The following is a 17,270-nucleotide window of genomic DNA, read 5'->3' on the forward strand; positions in this document are numbered from 1 at the left end:
GAATTTCCTAACCTAGTGAGTCCCCCAGCATCTTTGCTGGATTTCTGGAGTTTGTTTTCATCCATCCTGCCAAGAGTGAGACTCTTTTTCTCCCACCCTCGGACATGAATGTGGTTAATTCCTTTGAATGTCAATGTGTTCTATGGGCTATGGGGTCTTTTACTCCATAGGGTCTCATATGTTTTTCTATGTGTGTTACACCGCACCCTCCGTGCCGTAACACTGGGGCGTCCTAGAGGATCCCCACCATAGACTCTATACCCTGGGACCGACTACTGTCTCCCAGGGCATGTAAAGTCACCATTGGCTTTACTAGACCTAAATTTACTAACAGAACTAGTACAAACCATCCTATTGTGGATGTACTAGTAGGGGTAATTCGATTACCCCTGGGTCTGTTATTCGAGGGGGCACTGTCCCTTCCCCCCTCATCAAGTTTTGGCTGGTGGCAGTGGAAACTTCCTGTTATATTCGACCCCGAATATAACTCTATGGGATTCTTCCCATTGTTGGAGGTTAATACTTTTTCTCGTTAATCTCTAAAATACTACAGGTTTATTTATCTTAAATAAATCTATCGGTTGGTATTTTCTGCCAGAACTCGGTTTTTAAAATGGCATCTGTGTTCGTCTCTGTGACTCCTAAACCAAAGGTTGAGCCCTTTGTTCCACTTTTGGCGGCCTTATGCACAGAGGCCCTCCAAAGTGGTGCATTCTGTCTGGGTACCACAGGGGGTGTGGGAGTGGGTTTAGGCACCCTGGACTGAGTTGCCTTGCCAACTCCAGTCGCACTCTGGTGTGATTGGCCCAAGTGGTGAGCCACCCCGCTCACCACTTAGCGTGTTTTGAGTGACATCTAGGCTGAATGAATGGTGGTTTTCTGTATAAAAGCAGGGCTTTTGGGACTGGATCTTCAGAAGTCGCCACAGGACTTAAGAATCCGACGAGGGTAAAGCTGAGCCGACCTGCAACGACGACACCTCAGGTGGAGCCCTGCTGAACCGAATCACCACTTACCAACGACAGAGGAGATCTCCCGGCTGGAGAGTCTTCTTCCCCTGACTGGTGGGAACAACCAGTCCCCTTTGCTTTTTCTTCGCTTCCAGGGCGTAGTGGTCGAATTGCCAGTGCTGAGCACCCCAGCAACCGGATAGCCACTAACCTGTACTGCGACCAAAAGTTGGTGCCTTGTGACGGAGCACTCCGCGGCTGGTCTCTTCCCTGGTGGTGCAACGATCTTCAACTTTCCTTCGACGACGAGAGCATCTCTTCTCTTGGAAAAGCCCCGACTTGCATCCACCACCAGGAACAACTGCCCCCGCCGGAGCTGTCTCTCCAAATACAAGGTACCGTGTCCACCTGGCTTCCCTTGTGATGGTTAGCATGAGGTGTCTTAATCCTCGCCTCTCCATTGGGTCGCCTCCAAGCCTTCATAACTTTCTGTTCTGAACTGGTCCAATCTTTCTGTGACAATTTGCGCCAAAGACTCGAAGTGCATTTCCACTGTGATACTTTTTGGGACATATCACCTTGCCTCTCTCCGAGTGGGCCTGGCCTCTGAACTTTGCGATCTACAGTAGACCCTGCCTTACTTGCCTTGCATTTGTTCGTAAAAGTGTTGGTACTGAGTTGAATTCATACCCTGCCTTTTCTCTCCCGTCCTAAAGAATACTAGAGTGCCATCTAGGTTAAAGCATTCATCTCTGTCTGCAAATAAGTGGTGCCGTTGAACCTAGACTTGTCGAACTATTGTTAGGGGGATTGATTTACTTATAGTAATTGTAATTGAAGTTGTTTGCCGTATTAATGCCAGTGTGTTTTTCATAGATGTGTTTTTATAAATAAATAATTATATATCTTTACACCGAAGCTCTGTTCTGTGTTTGCTTGTTCTACTGTGTAAATTGCCCTATTTTGTATACTCCATATACTGCCTAACTCTTCTTGAGGGAAGTCTGACTGCTCAACCACAGATACCAAGTGAATCTGTGTGGTACAGACTGCTACCAAGTGGGTTTACTGCCAAACACCTGTAGTCCTAAGTCTTTTGCAGTGGTCCCAGAGGGAACTGCACAGGTTTCCGCCTAACAAGGAGACATGAGTGGGACATGAGTGGGAGCCTGCTGGCAGGTGCCCCTCAGTGCTGGAGGGTGGGGGTGCTGGGGGACATGAGTGGGAGCCTGCTGGCTGGTGCCCTGCACTGCTGGGGGGTGGGGGTGCAAGGGGACATGAGTGGGGGCCTGCTGGCAGGTGCCCTGCACTGCTGGGGAGTGGGGGTGCAAGGGAACATGAGTGGGACATTAGTGGGGGCCTGCTGGCAGGTGCCCTGCACTGCTGGGGCGTGGGGGTGCAAGGGGACATGAGAGGGAGCCTGCTGGCAGGTGCCCTGCATTGCTGCGGTGTAGGGGTGCAAAGGGACATGAGTGGGACATGAGTGGGGGCCTGCTGGCAGGTACACTGCACTGCTGGGGGGTGGGGGTGCAAGGGGACATGAGTGGGGGCCTGCTGGCAGGTTCCCTGCACTGCTGGGGGGGTGTGCAAGGGGACATGAGTGGGACATGAGTCTAGGCCTGCTGGCAGGTACCCCTCAGTGCTAGGGGGTGGGGTTGCAAGGGGACATGATTGGGGGCCTGCTGGCAGGTGCCCTGCACTGCTGGAGGGTGGGGGTGCAAGGGGACATGACTGGGGGCCTGTTGGCAGGTGCCCCTCAGTGCTGGGGGTTGGGAGTGCAAGGGGACATGAGTGGGAGCCTGCTGGCAGGTGCCCTGCACTGCTGGGGGGTGGGGGTACAAGGGGACATGAGTTGGGACCTGCTGGCAGGTGCCCTGCACTGCTGGGGGGTTGGTGTGCAAGGGGAAATGAGTGGGACATGAGTGGGGGCCTGCTGGCAGGTGCCCCTCAGTGCTGGGGGGTCGGTGTGCAAGGGGACTTGAGTGGGGGCCTGCTGGCAGGTGCCCTGCACTGCTGAGGGGTGGGGGTGAAAGGGGACATGAGTGGGAGCCTGCTGGTAGGTGCCCTGCACTGCTGGGGGGTGGGGGTGCAAGGGGACATGAGTGGGGGCCTGCTGGCAGGTGCCCTGCACTGCTGCGGGGTGGGGGTGCAAGGGGACATGAGTTGGGGCCTGCTGGCAGGTGCCCTGCACTGCTGGGGGGTGGGTGTGCAAGGGGACATGAGTGAGACATGAGTGGGGGCCTGTTGGCAGGTGCCCCTCAGTGCTGGGGGGTGGGTATGCAAGGGGACTTGAGTGGGGGCCTGCTGGCAGGTGCCCTGCACTGCTGAGGGGTGAGGGTGCAAGGGGACATGAATGGGGGTCTGCTGGCAGGTGCCCTGCACTGCTGGGGGTGGGGGTGCAAGGGGACATGAGTGGGACTTGAGTGGGGGCCTGCTGGCAGGTGCCCTGCACTGCTGATGGGTGGGGAGTGCAAGGCGACATGCGTGGGGGCCTGCTGGCAGGTGCCCTGCACTGCTGGGGGGTGGGGGTCCAAGGGGACATGAGTGGGGGCCTGCTGGCAGGTGCCCAGCACTGCTAGGGGGTGGGGGTGCAAGGGGACATGAGTGGGGGCCTGCTGGCATGTACGCTGCACTGCTGGGGTGGGGGTGCAAGGAGACATGAGTGGGACATGAGTCGGGGCCTGCTGGCAGGTGCCCTGCACTGCTGGGGGTGGCGGTGCAAGGAGACATGAGTGGGACATGAGTGGGAGCCTGCTGGCAGGTGCCCCTCAGTGCTGGGGGATGGGGTGCTGGGGGACATGAGTGGGTGCCTACTGGAAGATGCCCTGCACTGCTGGGGGGTGGCGGTGGAAGGGGACATGAGTGGGACATGAGTGGGGGCCTGCTGGCAGGTGCCCTGCACTGCTGGGGGGTGGGTGTGCAAGGGGACATGAGTGGGACATGATTGGAGGCCTGCTGGCAGGTACCCCTCAGTGCTAGGGGGTGGGGGTGCAAGGGGACATGAGTGGGGGCCTGCTGGCAGGTGCCCTGCACTGCTGGAGGGTGGGGGTGCAAGGGGACATGAGTGGGGGCCTGTTGGCAGGTGCCCTTCAGTGCTGGGGGTTGGGGTGCAAGGGGACATGAGTGGGAGCCTGCTGGCAGGTGCCCTGCACTGCTGGGGGGTGGGGGTGCAAGGGGACATGAGTGGGGGCCTGCTGGCAGGTGCCCTGCACTGCTGTGGGGTGGGGGTGCAAGGGGACATGAGTTGGGGCCTGCTGGCAGGTGCCCTGCACTGCTGGGGGGTGGGTGTGCAAGGGGACATGAGTGGGACATGAGTGGGGGCCTGCTGGCAGGTGCCCCTCAGTGCTGGGGGGTGGGTGTGCAAGGAGACTTGAGTGGGGGCCTGCTGGCAGATGCCCTGCACTGCTGAGGGTGCAAGGGGACATGAGTGGGAGCCTGCTGGTAGGTGTCCTGCACTGCTGGGGAGTGGGGGTGCAAGGGGACACGAGTGGGGGCCTGCTGGCAGGTGCCCTGCACTGCTGGGGGGTGGGGGTGCAAGGTGACATGGGTTGGGGCCTGCTGGCAGGTGCCCTGCACTGCTGGGGGGTGGGTGTGCATGGGGACATGAGTGGGACATGAGTGGGGGCCTGTTGGCAGGTGCCCCTCAGTGCTGGGGGGTGGGTGTGCAAGGGGACTTGAGTGGGGACCTGCTGGCAGGTGCCCTGCACTGCTGAGAGGTGGGGGTGCAAGGGGACATGAGTGGGGGCCTGCTGGCAGGTGCCCTGCACTGCTGGGGGTGGGGGTGCAAGGGGACATGAGTGGGACTTGAGTGGGGGCCTGCTGGCAGGTGCCCTGCACTGCTGATGGGTGGGGAGTGCAAGGCGACATGCGTGGGGGCCTGCTGGCAGGTGCCCTGCACTGCTGGGGGGTGGGGGTGCAAAGGGACATGAGTGGGGGCCTGCTGGCAGGTGCCCAGCACTGCTGGGGGGTGGGGGTGTAAGGGGACATGAGTGGGGGCCTGCTGGCAGGTACCCTGCACTGCTGGGGTGGGGGTGCAAGGAGACATGAGTGGGACATGAGTGGGGGCCTGCTGGCAGGTGCCCTGCACTGCTGGGGGTGGCGGTGCAAGGAGACATGAGTGGGACATGAGTGGGAGCCTGCTGGCAGGTGCCCCTCAGTGCTGGGGTTTGGGGGTGCTGGGGGACATGAGTGGGTTCCTGCTGGCAGGTGCCCTGCACTGCTGGGGGGTGGCGGTGCAAGGGGACATGAGTGGGACATGAGTGGGGTCTGCTGGCAGGTGCCCTGCACTGCTGGGGGGTGGGGGTGCAAGGGGACATGAGTGGGGGCCTGCTGGCAGGTGCCCTGGACTGCTGGGGGGTGGCGGTGCAAGGGGACATGAGTGGGACATGAGTGGGGGCCGGCTGGCCAGTGCCCTGAACTGCTGGGGGGTGGGATTCAAGGGGACATGAGTGGGGGCCTGCTGGCAGGTACCCTGCACTGCTGGGGGTGGGGGTGAAAGGGGACATGAGTGGAGGCCTGTTGGCAGGTGCCCCTCAGTGCTGGGGGGTGGGGGTGCAAGGGGACATGAGTGGGACATGAGTGGGGGCCTGCTGGCAGGTGCCCTGCATTGCTGGGGGTGGGGGTGCAAGGGGACATGAGTGGGGGCCTGCTGGAAGGTGCCCTGCACTGCTGGGGTGCAAGGGGACATGAGTGGGGCCTGCTGGCAGGTGCCCTGCACTGCTGGGGGGTGGCGGTGCAAGGGGACATGAGTGGTACATGAGTGGGGGCCTGCTGGCAGGTGCCCTGCACTGCTGGGGGGTGGGGGTGGAGGGGGTCATGCGTTGGTGATCAGTAGTGCAAGCTGACATGTGGCTTGGCTGGGGGGCATGCCCATGGTGGATGGGCTGCCTGCGGGACATGACCAGGGGTGCAGGGTAGTCCCCTGTCGTGTGGGCTGCCTGCAGGGGCCGTGGAGGGTGTAGATGGAACACCTGGGAGGACCCACACTGCCAATTCACATGTAGGACTCCCCTGCACCCCAGATATACACGTGCCCCACTCGCACAGGGCCTGTCGCGTGTGAAGCTTCCCGCGCACCACAGAAATACACATACCCCGCTCGCCCAAGGCCAATCGCGTGTTAAACTTCCCGTGCACCCCAGATTTACACGTACCCAGGCCAATTGCGTGTGAATCTTCACGCGAACCCCTGGAATACATGCACCCCACGAGCACAGCGCCTATCGCGTGTGAAACTTCCTGCGAACCCGAAATTTATACACACTCCGCTCGCCCAAGGCCAATCGCGTGTGAACCTTCCCGCGCACCCCCAAAATACACACACACACGCTATTTTTGACACAGCAGGTGTTTGTGTTTGCCGCGTACCCCTTTGCACGTCATTTGTCCTAGAGGGCCACAGTATGGGACAATCATCAGAGCTGTATATACGTGGTTTTTGTTAGCAAACATTTTGGCGCACATTTTTTTCATGCACAGGGTCGCTACCGCCTCCCCCGTGACGCCCACATTTTCACGTGTTGTTCCCCATTCCGCGTGTCACGCACTGTGTTACGCCTACTTTTGTTATGTGCGCCGCGCTATGTGCGCTTTCGCTGTGGCCGTAGCGCACGCTGTTAGATGACATGTGCGCCGGGGTGTGCCACGCAGATTTTCAGCGCACATCCCAGATTTTACTCACGCACGGACTTCCATGAATCGATGTGCACGGGTTTTGCTGCGATTTTCGCACTTGCACTGCGATTCGCACGGTTTCGCACGCTTGCGTGGGAATTTTCAGTGCACATTAATTCCATGAATCGGCCTGTTAGTGTTAGACTTGATGGGGTCCCTGTAGTCAAAGATTGAGGCATATAAGCAGGTAGAGGTAAAACGGGACCTACATTTTGAGACTCTTCTGCCTCATCATACTCATCCATAACATTTGAGCTGGGCTCAGAAACATTATCATCCTCATTAACATTTTCCACATTTGCTTCAGGCCCACTACTCAGACTTTGGTATTCTAACAACTTTTCTATCAATTCAACCTTTTTGCCTTTTACAGTGAGATTCCTAGCATTACACTTATCTCTCAATTGATCAACTGTTAAAGTGACTAGGGTCTCCTGTCTGTAACTTTCCGTATCAGTCATGATAAAACACTTGCTTCTCTAGTGTTGCTTAACCTTGTGAGGATTATTTGAGTATACTTTATCCTCACCACTGTACACCAGTGTTAGGCAGACTCGCAAGCAGTACCCTTTGTGAACACTACATGCAATTAAGACTACAAGTGTCAGTACAAATTCACCTTTGGTACAAGCCTGTACTACACAGTAAAGTGGTAGCGATGGCTGAGAAGCCAGACTTATCTCAAGCGTTGAGTGAGCAGTAAAACAAGTTACACAAAGGACCAACAAATACAGTGTTTTAAACAAACACTTACAAAAGGTTTCTTGGTAAAAGAATATATATTTATTTACACAGTCAGTTTGAAAACATTACACTAGCAAGAGCAGCTCTATATCACACACTAATAAACCACAAATACACACCCGATAAGTAAATGAACAAGTTTAGCTCCCCTGAAGTGGGAGCAAAATGCCACTTCAGTAACTTCCAAAAGGGGTAAAAAGACAAGGTTATACGAACTCATAGGACAAATACTTGCATACGCAGGGCAAAGGGTTTCAGTAAACTACAACCAGCAATTCAGTTCTTAGGCCTGGGCCAAAGTCAATGTTTCAGAGTCTTTGTATAGCATAGCACAGTTCTGGTAGTAAACGGTTAAGTCTTTACCACGTTTTTTTGAAGAATTTGGCTAAGTGAAAAGTTGGACTAATTTTTAGGGAAGGACAAGCCTTTGAAGTCGGGAAAGTTTCACAAACTTTTTCCATGGCTGAAAAGATTTCCTTTAATATGAAGACGAGCTGTAGCTGAGGCAGTTATTCCTGGCAGTTCGATCAGATCTCGCTGTTCCTGAGCTTCAGTCATGGGGACAAGAAGGAGGACGTCGGAAGGTTCCTGCAATGCCCAGGGATGAGGCCACAAGCTTTGCAAAACGTTGGTTTAAGGTGTGAGTGCCTTAAAGACCACAAACTGGTATCCTTGCCACTGGCAATCCGGTTTTCCACAGCACTCTGCAGAAAATTCGACCAGGAGGGTCTTTGTCCAGGTGGCTTACCAGTTGGTTGTTCCCACCAAACTCAATGGCTTCTCTGTCGATGGAGTTTCAGGCAATTCAGACCTGCAGCAGGGCTTCACCAGTCATCCATGAGTGCATTCAGGTCTCTTAGTTACTAAGCACAGGGAGTTTCGGGCTCTTCCCTCACATCCTGTCCATCCCAGACACTCAGGAGCCAGAGGAGGGCTTCAGCAATGAAGCTTGCCAAAGGGCAACGAACAAAGGGACCAAAGCTGGTTTGCCGTGCAGAGACAAACACAAGAAGGACCTTTCCAAAAAGAAATGGCGAAAAAATATGAGCGGAGTCTGTTTTTACAGATAGGTCTTGGGCGCCAAATTGAAAAACATGGCTGACCCGATTTTTAGCTACCGTTGTTAGTGGTCTAGAAAATTCATGGTAGTTTGATCTAAACGACTGCCACCAGCCATTTAAAGTAGGAAAGGGTAACATTTCACTGTTACATGCGTGTTTTGACTCAGGGGAAGCTAGGCAACCCCTCCAGCACTCTATAGGAAGATAGTGTTTGCTGGGTCTATAAATTTAAAGAGACTAGTAAAGTCAATTTAACTTTACATGCTCGGGGAGATGGTAGTCAGTCCCAGACAAGGTATTTAAACCTTGGGAAGTCTGAAAGACATCCCCGTGCCACTGCACTGAAGGTGCTGTGTGATACACATAAAAAGATGATGCCTATGGAGTTATTTTAAAACACCATAACCAAAGAACATAAAAGTAACACACATCAAAATACATGGAAGAGTGGGAAAAAAAGGCTCACACTCTTCCCAGGTAATAAAATCGAATCCTAGAAATCCAGCAAAGTTGCTGGGGTCTCAAAGGGTAAGGGAAATTAGCACATTTTGAGAATTCTCCCTAACAGCCAGTAAGACCGAGATTTTCCTCATTGGCACACCTGCTACCTCCTTTCCTGTCTCTCTCTGGCCGGTCTCTCATGGTCCTCTTCCTGCTCCCACCCGTGAGGCTAAAAACCTTGGGGTCATCTTCTACTCTACCCTTTACTTCTCTCCACATATCTCTGACGTCTCTAAGAAGTCACCCTACCAGCTGCACCTCCTCAGAGGTATTCTGCCTTTCCTCTCCTTCCCCAGAAGCTCACTGTCTCCAGATCTCTGGTTCTCTCTAGGCTGTACTACTACAACAGCCTTTTTCTAACTCAGCCTGCCTCTACTCTCCGCCCTCTGCAACTCATCCAAAACAGGACTGCAAGACTTGTCCTTGGCCTCAAGCCCAGGGATCGTATCTCTCCAGGACTTAACTCTCTGCGCTGGTTTCCTTTGGCGGTGAGGATTAAGTTCAAAACCCTATGCATTGTCCACAAGACCTTCTGGGGCCTGGGGACTCAATACCTTCAACTTTCTCTTCCTAAATATCTTCCTTCTTGAGCTCTTTGCTCATCCACCTCCAACTCCCTCAGGGTCAGTCGCTTCTCCAAACAGCGAATTGGTGGTAGATCTCTTTCTTCTGCTGGGTCCTCCCTCTGGAACAGTCTCTCTGCCTCACTGAAACTTGAGAAGCATCTCCGGTTCCCAATGCACCTCAAGACCTTCCTCTTTGCTTCTGCTTTCTCTCCTCCCCTCCCTTGCTCAAGGCTGAATCTGATACTGCACTGGTTACCTGACTACCCTCTGATCTTGGGCCCAGGTCCCCTCCCTGCCAGTTGCACACCACGCTGCCTCCTTGGCAACCTTTACACTCAGCAACTATTTCTGTATCCCTACAGCCCCTACTAGCACTTGACGTGTGATGTCTGCACTTACCCCCTGCATTTGCCTCCAGCTGGCTGCACTTTTATTATTATTTATTGTCTCTATTTATTTTGCTGTTATCCCATGTACTGCACTACACCCTCCCCTTTCCCCCGCACTTTCCTCTTCCCTCCTCCCCTGCACTTGTGTGATCTCAATGTCACATGTCCTAGTAGGATCACTGTCTCTGTCTTCCTGCTGTTTCCCCTCCCTTGCCTTGTTGCGCCTTGAAACACTTGTGTACAGGCGCGTTACAAATGCCATATCATATCATATAATATCATATCATAGAAGATGTAAGATCTGCTAATTCCCTCTAAGGTATGCCATTTGTGAAGTATGATAGCTCTGCTGAGTATAATAGCTTTCTGTTATGTGCCATGGGGCCATGTTATGTGTGAGCATGTTCTGTGAGGTTTAGTTGTTCCGTGAGATGGAAGCTCGACCGGAAGGCGTGGGCCGGCAGTGGACTTCTGCTGCAAGGACCACGCTATAAGGGCCTGTCTGTGCCCTTTTCCTGCATTCTTTTCATCACCCCGCGTGCAGAGGGCAAGATCCCTCCCTCCCTTCACTACGTGCTACATGATTGAGGAGAGGATCCCAGGCGAAACCATCCGGACGACCAATGCGCCTCAACACACCCATGTTGCCCTACCTAAGAAGCCTCCCACAGTGGCCTCTTCACTGCCTCCCTTTGCCCCAGCGCTTGCACCATTACTTGTGTGCCAAGCTACTCATAGCAGACAAGAAATCCCTGAGGGTTCCAGCTCCAAAATGGCTGCTACCGTGTTTACGTGTGGTTGTTAAGCAACACAATCCACATCCAGGAACCCAGACAGCTTCCTGATTGGCCGCAGCTCCTTTGAACATGCAGCCAGCCCGACCAGAAGGCGTGAGCCATGAGTGGACCTCTGCTGCAATGACCGCGCTATAAGGGCCTGTCTGTGCCCTTTTCCTGCATTCTTTTCATCACCCTGCGTGCGGAGGACAGTAGCCCTCCCTCCCTTCACTACGTGCTACAGGATTGAGGAGAGGATTCCAGGCGAACCACCCAGACGACCAACGCGCCTCAACACACCTGTGTTGCCCTACCTAAGAAGACTCCCACATTGGCCTCTTCACTGCCTCCCTTTGCCCCAGTGCTTGCACCATTACTTGTGTGCCAAACCACACATTGCTGACAATAATTACCCAAGTGTTTCAGCTTTAAAATGGCCACTACCATGTTTTCGTCTGGTTTCTAAGCAACACAATAAACATCCAGGAACCCAGACAGCCTCCAGATTGGCCGCAGCTCCTCTGAACACGCAGCCAGCCCGACCATAAAGTGTGAGCCGGCAGCAGACCTCTGCTGCAAGGACCACGCAATAAGGGCCTGTCTGTGCCTGTCCATGTCCGCTGGACCGCCGTCGCCCTGACACTCTGTCCTGCCAGAGATCACCATATATCAGGTAAGATTCATGTGAGTACCCATCACTCAGTCTATTTCCTCGCGCCCACCAAGACTTTTAACCGTACGTACACTTTGCTGCATTATATTGTCCTCGTTATGTACCCAACTGTCTCTGCATTGTGCCCCACTCGGAACCATTAAAGGGTCCAGTTACTTGATCCCTCACTTCTATACCTACCCACAGCTCTTGCTTGCAAGTCCACTCTCAAAAGATCTTACAATGATGGTCCTTACGCTCAGGGTACTGTGACATGCACGTCTCCATTTGGCCTAGCCCCTCACGTCGTGTCACCCCAGTCACACATGCCCACCATTCATGTTTATGCACAGCCCAATCTGAAAGCTGCCCATTGTAAGGGTTATACTTAGCCTACTTCCTCTGGAATGCACAAATTTCTCAAAATGCCTTTCTGTATTTCGCAATCAACCACACACGTTTAAATGTCCAACTGTGTCTGATACCCCTACTACGATTCAAAACAATCTCGTATGACTTATAATAACCTCGAAACGTCCTCTCTTGGTTTGAATTTAGGATTTGCGAAACAGCATGTTTGCTGATTTTAGCTTAGCCAACTTTAAATTGAAATAGCCTTCTATGTTTTGCAAGTGCCATGCGTGACCCAAACTTCCTTCAGCATGAATATATTATCGTTTTCTTGTGATTCTCAGATTTGTGTGCTCTGTTGTGCTATAGCCTACTGTTACTGAAATAGCCTGCTATGTTTACAAGTGCCATGCACGTCTCAAGTTTCCTATGTCAATCTGTAGAAGCCCAAAGCACTTGAAATAGCCTATCCTGATCTCAAATAGCCTAACACGACTCAAATTAGCCTACTGCTACTTATTACAACCTCATGTGAGTTGAACTATAATAGCCACTGTAATTGAAACAGCCTACTGTGACTTGTAAGTGCCTTGTGGGCCTCAAATGTACTAATACAATCTGAAGAAGCCCACGGCACTATGAAATAGCCTACCTTGATCCAGAAAAGCTCACGCAACTCGAAATAGCATTTTGTGACTTGAAGCAGGCCATTCTGAAATGCTCTAGCCTAACGTCACCCACTATAGCCCTTTACACCTGTGCAAGCAATTCACGCACCACCTACCTCTTTCTCACCAACCCCCCGGTACCCCGCCTAGAGTAATATATATCATTCTATTGTCACTCTCAGACTAGGATACCTCCTACAACTACCGCACCAGGCCGCCTACGAACCCTCAACCTTTGTTGACTACCAGCATTTCCAACAGTACCTCACTACAAACCACCACCTTATACGACACCACCCTCTGTGGGATGTTTTAACCCACTTTTGCTCTGCCATGCGGCATCACTGTGTTCTGATGGTGCCAAAAAGAGAAAATGGCCGCAAAACCCTTTTGTGCGCCAAAACCTCTGAAAATTGCACTTTGCAAAGCATAAAAAGATGGCTGCCCAATCTGCCATGTATTCTGTCAGTGGTGGAACAGAGATCTCACTCCTGAAACATGTCACTGGGCTCCACAACATGTGAAAATGGAGTACAGAAGGAAAATGCAGTGCTTTGCTAAAGGAAACCCCAAAATCTTGCTTTAAATTAATTTTCTTTGTTGCCGAAACTGCAGAATGCCGATACGAAACACCCTCAAACATCCAAAATTATTGCTTGGTGCTACCATTCACTTAGTGTAAGAAATCATTGTGAATTTACAATGTCCTGAAAAGCTGAAAGCATCAAGGGATTTCCACAGCAAAAGTGGCCTGTCTGTGAATCTGTCAAAATCTGGGTGCAGTACCTTGGGCCGTCTGAATGACAGCTGTCAGTAACCTGCCTGATTAAACTTTAAACATGTATAAACTGAAATCAAATGTTTGTCACCTAAGAGGCCTGTGTTTGAGAGTAATCCATCTTGTAATTGTTTTGATTCCATGGTTTAAAATCTTGAATAAGTATTTAGCTGTGATTTGATCCCACAAGTTTGTTTTATGATAAGGGAAAATGAACAGAAGTAACAATTAAAGTAAGCTGGCTAAAGCTACCAATCTGGAATTACAGCTTTCCTCACAGAGGCAAGGCCTCTCCCCCCACCAGGAAATCACACTGAAGCGATAATTATAGGATTTGGGAAGAACCTGGTCTGCAGTTGGGAAGGAAACAATGGCAAACTGCAAAGCAGGAAATGCTAGGTGTGAGGACAGTCATAAAATGGCTTCTGCCAAGAGAACAGGGAGGAGACTGCTTCTGAACAGAATGAAGACAAAAAGAGGCGGACCGGAACAGACATCTGTGGCTGAACATTCACAAGGAACGTTTGTTTAAAGACTTCTACCTTACCACTTAAAATTGTCAAAAATACAAAAGTAACAGAATTGTAAATCTAAATTTTGGCTGCACAATTCAAGAGGCGAAAAGATCGTGTGACATGTTCTGGAAAGAAATGGCAGAAAATTTGATTTTACACCAAATGTATTTCTGCTCGAAGTATGAAACTTTATACGCTTATGCCCATGTTATACGCGCACACTTATAGAAATTTGCTGATAAATTGGACATTGTGTTCCTGATGAAAAGCTCAAAATTCAGTGAAAAGCAGACACAAGATCCCACAGCGACGGGGTTTTGAGGAGTAGCTGCTACACACAATTTATAATCTGTATATGTGATTGTTATAGAGGTTGCACATGTGTAAATATGGATTGTGCCAAAAGTAGATTTTGTGTTCAAGAGGCTAAGGGTGGATTCTTAGCCTCATAAACCCCCACCATTAAGGTGACAAACTGTTTTTCTCCTCCTATCTAGTCAGAGAGGAGACCCTGACCAATCACCTGTCAAAGGGGCGAGCTTAGGCTAGACCAGCACACACCCCTTTTATCATAGCATACATACAGACAGCCGAGGGTAGACCGACAGACAGATTCACTCACTATCCCGATGCTGGTGGAGCACCCTGCTGCAGGACTATACATCTTCCTTGCTCCAGACTCCAGAAACTTGGCAAAGCAGAAAGACCCATTACATAGCTGAACCCCTTTCAGCTAGGCCTCAAACTCCAGAACCAAAATCCCACAATTCTAAGGCGAACCAAAAGACAGCCAGGCTGTGCTGTACTGCTTGCCTGCTGAAACTAATTTCCATCATAACCAAGAAGGGCAGATCCAATCCAATCCTGTGCATGCTGTGACCAGAGTGCCATTGCAGATCCAATCCAGTCCGGTGCTATGTGGTGACCAGAGTGCCTTGACGCTGCCCAATCCGATGTGCCCAGCAGTCTTTCCTAAAACCAGATCCAGTTCCCTGACCAGAATCCTGGCGGTTCCGTTGAAAAACATATCTAGTGAGTATCTATAGAAAGAACTGTGTCACTAGCATATGTACTGTCCATAGTCAATCCCTATCTTAAACCCATCCTATCTTGCATTCAGAACCTGTGTTGTTAGAAATATTTTTGAATTGTCTGAACTCTCCATCCAAACCATCCTATCTTCCTCATGTACTAGTATTGTTAAAACTATCTTTGCACTGATATTTTTCATCTGAAGAAGGCGAGCTCCTCTGCAGGCAGTCACCCTGATCAAGTGGCTGTGTTCCTGTGTGGTATTTGTTTATTTATAGTCATCCTCTAGTGTAAGAAATGCCATTTGTCATTTTAAAAGTGCATTCCTGTTTCCATTATTGCGCCTATCTCGAAAAAAAACAACCTCCACTAAAACGTCCATAACTTCCTCAGTTTTTGTGCTACAAACAGAATTTCAACTTCTGCTTGTAGCTAACACCCACAGCTTTAGAACTGCATCAAAAAACCATATGGTCCTCCCGTTATAGTGATTATTGCGCAGTGAAAATGTTGCCACAAATTTCGTTTAAGGAAATTCTGACACTTGTAAAATAGTTTTGGATTATTCCAACTTCGAATTTCAGATTTCAAAATGTTTCTTGGTATTAAATCATTGCTAGTGTATGTGTGCAACTATCCAAAGTAGCTCCCATAAGAATTAGAACAATTTCAGCAATTTAGACCATATTAAGTGTTTTGCCAATCCATCCCAAAATAACTTTAAAAACCATTCTGACAGCTTGCCAATCAATTCTGTTTTTCTCTTCTGTTGCTGGGGGAAATTGGGCTTGATATTTTGTTTGAATTCCGCCATTCCTGAATACCTGCTCTCTCTCCTCCTATCTCTTTACATTGCCTATTGGGGGTTGAGGGGTGTGCAGGGGGAACCTTTAACCACAGTGCTATCTGATCTGCACACCCACACAAAAGTATTGTTTCTGTGCTGAATTGTTTGCTCACTATTACTCCTTGTGTATTAAAGAGATTATTCTGTGTTACATCACCCCATTGGTGATTATTATATTGTAGAGGAGGTCCAAAATATGGCCTGCACTCCAGCCAACCTTGTTGAAATGCCAGAGGCATACTCACCAAGATATGTGACATATAAGGAGCAAATGAACCAACAGAGAGCCACGGTGGGGCTCTGGCCAGTACTCATCAGAGGGACATGTATTCCTATTGAAGCGCCAATAACCAGACAACTGTGGGCTGCAAGGTACCCACTGAGACAACCATACCAGCAGCTGATATGAAATGAGGATTACTTACAAACAGTCCCTGAAGAGAACCAGAGAGCCTTAATGGAGGGCATATGGTGACAACAAATGAACACAAATGACGAACGAAAAACTGACACGCAAGGACTAAAAACAAAGAGTAACAATGTAATGGACGTATAAGAAGAAAAAATGTTAGCAAACAGAAACGTAACCATGAAGTAAGATGAAAATGTGTGACTAACTGAATGCATGTGAATAGGTTTGGAACGCAAGAAGCAAAGAAAAACGGTACTGCTTGCAATGCTTAGTAGAAGAATAGAGTGGCATGCACCAAGTTCATATCTACCTCGATGAAGCACGCTATACAAGTGCAACTCCATTTTGCAAAAGCAGAATTAAGCCCAGGCTGCAATGGACTGACAAGGCCAAGATTCATATTCCAGCCAAAACCGAAGGAAAGAGCGGAATCGATTCTCAGTATGAAGCAGCTCAATGCCTGGGAATTCGAGGTCAATTCCAGAAAGGGAGGAGAGCGGCAACTCTGAAGAATCGAATCTTCAGCCAGCCAGTGAAGGTCGAGATAAGGAAGCCCCATGCAGGTGGTGAGTATATGGAAGAATCAAATACACAAATAAGCGGGAAAATGAAGCAGATGCAGTGAACAGACACGTGACCAGCCAAGGGCAAAGAAGTACCAGGGTCTGATGTCACCCAGAACCCGAGGATGCCATAACTTTTCCTGATAAGAACTAAAGTTTCGAGGCCATCCCTAGCGAACTAATTGACACATAGCCCTAAAGGTACTGATTGATGGAAGGGAGGCAGGGTGAATCGTGGGGCACTCCGCATCTGGGTCTCCATTCTGCATGCTGCTAATTAAAGTGGAGATTTATGCCTAGGGGTGTAACCCACCTAATCACAATGGACCAAATAATCTAGGGTCTTATAGCTGGTAGAACAAATAAGACTTCGTAATTGTAGTGACGTCTATCACGAGTGATGTAGTGGGACAGGCATAGATGCCCACCCGATAAGAGCTATCCAATCCGCATGCTCTGTTACCATATACGGATATAGCACCTATACTTAAGTTGCCTTTCCGACCAATAGAATTGCATGACAACTGATGATGAATTTTGCCCATAAAAGTTGCTGTCTGAATGAAGAATTTGGGAGTTGAAGTGAGACAGGAGATCGCATCATTGATGATTACCATTTGTTTCCCCGTTTTTTGTACTTGTCATTAAACGGACTTCCCTTTGCCAAACTATTGAGTTTCCTTATTGAAGTGTGTGGGAGTAAGTGAATCCTGTACCCCCATTCCTCATATGGTGCAGCTATCTTGTCTTACAGGTACAAGAGGGTGAGCTCTGACCTATGGGCCCATCAGA

The sequence above is a fragment of the Ambystoma mexicanum genome, chromosome 6q, assembly GCF_040938575.1.
Source record: "Ambystoma mexicanum isolate Mex_15411 chromosome 6q, UKY_AmexF1_1, whole genome shotgun sequence".
Taxonomy (NCBI): domain Eukaryota; kingdom Metazoa; phylum Chordata; class Amphibia; order Caudata; family Ambystomatidae; genus Ambystoma; species Ambystoma mexicanum.